This window comes from Galeopterus variegatus, unplaced genomic scaffold, assembly GCF_000696425.1.
Source record: "Galeopterus variegatus unplaced genomic scaffold, G_variegatus-3.0.2 Scaffold1298, whole genome shotgun sequence".
Classification (NCBI taxonomy): Eukaryota; Metazoa; Chordata; class Mammalia; order Dermoptera; family Cynocephalidae; genus Galeopterus; species Galeopterus variegatus.
The window spans coordinates 416,043-419,171 of record NW_007727409.1 but is presented as its reverse complement, the minus strand read 5'-3'; the positions used below and the strand labels follow the sequence as shown (position 1 = coordinate 419,171).

Here is a 3,129-nt window from a genome sequence, read left to right as displayed (position 1 = left end):
GGGAGCTAAGAGAGAAAGGAAGGAAGGAAAGAAAGACCACAGTAGTGCCATGGTCTAACAGAGGGAGGGAATTTTCCTAGGCATACAAATTGGAGTTGCGGGGAGAGGGGGAGGGGGAGGGAGGTTGGGGGATAATTGGGTGGGGACAAGGGGTACAATACTAATTTCTCGTAATGGGTATGCCCCCAGTATGAATCTGGCCCTCACATCATGTGCAGGAGGGGTTACAATTAGCTTTGTATCTCATGACTATTCTAAATAAATAAACAAACAGAAAAGAAATGTCTTGGTTTCCTCTTTAATTTCTTGTGGGACCCATAGGTATTTCAGGAGTCTGTTGTTTAGTTTCCATGCACTTGAGTAGTTTCCAGAGTTTTGCTTGTTATTGATTTGTGGTTTAATCCATTATGGTCTGAAAAGATATTTGGCACGATTTCAGTTTTTTAAAATTTGCTGAGACTTGATTTGTGACCTAACATGTGGTCTATCCTGGAGAATGTTCCAGGTGCTGATGAGAAGAATGTGTATTCTCTAGTTGTTGGATGAAATGTTCTGTAGATGTCTGCCAGTTCCAATTGGTCCAAGATATAGTTTAAATCCTGTGCTTCTTTGTTGATTTATTGCCTGGAAGATCTGTCCAATGCAGAGAGAGGGGTGTTCAGGTCACCCCCTATTATTGTACTAGGATCTATCTCTTTTTTAGGTCTAAGAGTGTTTGCTTTACATATCTAGGTGCTCCACTTTTGGGTGCATACATATTTATGATTATTATGTGTTATAACTGGATAGATCCCTTTATCATTATATAATGGCCTTCTTTGTCTCTTTTTATGTTTTTTGGCTTAAAGTCTATTTTATCTGATATGAGAATAGCTACTTCTGCTAATTTTTGATTTCCGTTTGAATGGTATATCTATTTCCATCCCTTTACTTTTATTTTTTTTTAATTCCTATGTTGCCTTTTAATGCAGAAGGAAATGTATCCTTACAAAGAACATTTCAGCGATCAACACAGAAATAATATATTCATCTAAAAAAGGAAACTTTTAAGAGAGGGACAAAGAATCAGGTAGTTCATTATTTGGAAAAATAATAGAGAATATAAACATACATGGAAAATTTAGGCATTAACACCTGAATTAAGTTTAAAATTTCAGTTTCTAGGCAGGTATGACACCATTTCTTTCAAGATAAAATAATGTTGAGTGAAGATTTTTTACATTTCCCAGTGAATTTTCTGACAGTCAATAGGGAACTATTCTGCATCATTTCACGGTTTTAATTTTGTCTTCATTTCTGAAGAAAAACACCTGAGTTCTGATTCTTTTTTAAAAAAATTTCCTAAACTTTCACAACATTCAGAAGTTTTTCTGGTGTCTAAAAAGATTTGAGCTTTGACTATAGGACTTCCCACGCTGTATGCATTCGTAAGGTTTCACCCAAGTATGGATTCTCTGATGATAAATAAGCCCAGAATTCTGGCTAAAGGCTTTCCCACATTCAAAACATTTGTAAGGTTCTTCTCCAGTATGAACTCTTTCTCCGGTTTTGCACAAGAATGGAATTTCTGCTGAATGCTTTCCCACACTCAACACATCCATAAGATTTCTCCCCACTATGGATTCTTTGATGAAGAATAAGGGCCAAGTCCTGACTGAAGTGTTTCCCAAATTCACCACATATATGTTGTTTCTTTCAAGAGGGATTTCTCTTTCTTTCAAATGTATCTTTGGGGAAACAGGCATCTCCATATTTAAAATTTTGAGGGACACCTATATTGAGAGTGCCAGGAACTTCATGGGATTCTACTGCTGAAGGAATCACTTGCTTTGGAACTTGTGCTCCATATTCAGTTCTAGCATCATCATCACAGTGCCTTAGAGAATGGAGCTCCCAGGATGCCCACTTGAGCTGGTTCTCCACAGCATCAAGCTCAGAACTTGGTAAACCCTGAGCTTCTTCTTGAGATACTATCTCCTGTTCTAGTACCTCCCATTTTCATTGATGGAGAGAAACCAGCTCTCCAGCATCATCAAGTTCACTTTCCAAATTTTTTGGCATTGTCACTGCCTCCTCTCCATTCTCTGTATGATGCCCTCAAACCCAAGTCTGTAGCACCTTGGGTAGGATGGCAACGAACTGCTCTAGCACTACTAGCTCCAAGATTTGTTCTTTTGTGTGTGTGTCTGCCCTGAGCCACAGACAGCAAAGTTATTGGAGCTGGCTCACAGCTTCACGGGGCCCAGGTGAATCCTGGTATCCAAACTGCCTGAATCAGTGCTGGAAAACCTCTGGATCAGGGAGATCGTTCCAGGGGATACTTGATCCCTCATCGCCATCATGATCTTCTTCAAATTTCACTCTCAGAATTTCTTTCTCTTCATCTGGATTTGGGATGATTATTGAATCTTCTTCCACTGACTGAGCAGACATCCTGATTTATAAAACACTTCAAGAAAAGACAATCAAGGCATGATATAAGCCTTAGAGAAATACCCTATTTTCTTCACAGGCACTCCTCCAGCTCAGGAATGGCAGCTGCTTCTCTGTCTATGGCAGACACAGAAAACCCATCCCTTCACCTTTAGTCTGAGTCTTTATAGGTGAGGTGGGTCTCTTGAAGACAGCATATATTGGGTCTAGTTTTTTCTGGTTTTTTTTTTTTTGAATGGGAAGTTTAATCTGTTTACATTTAGGGTTGTTATTGACAAGTATCACTTTACTCCTGTCATATTTAAATGTTTAAATGATGTTTAAAATATCATTTGTTCCTTTCTTCCCCTCTTATTTTTCATCTTCAATGTTAGTTGGATTTTGAGGTGATATGATTTAGCTTCTTTCTCTTTCTCGTTTGCATTTTGGTTTTAGTGATGGGTTTTGCTCTTCCTTGTGAATTCATGATAGTGATTATTGTTTTTCAGATTCCGGATGCAGAACTCCTTTGAGAATTTCTTGCAGGGCCTGTTGTGTGGTAGTGAACTCCCATAATTTCTGTTTGTCAGGGAAATATACTATTTCTTCCTCATTTCTGAAGGATAACCTTGTTGGGTATAGATTCTTGGCTAGCAATTTTTTTCTTTTAGTATTTTGAATATATCATCCCATTTTCTTCTGGCCTGTAAGGTTTCA

The 3,129-nt window shown here is 38.3% G+C and overlaps 1 pseudogene; it reads right to left on the bottom strand.

Annotated features, from left to right (window-relative positions):
- Nucleotides 1–1,341: 1,341 nt before the first annotated feature.
- LOC103593195 lies at nucleotides 1,342–2,433 on the bottom strand (annotated as a pseudogene).
- Between the last annotated feature and the right edge of the window lie 696 nt (nucleotides 2,434–3,129).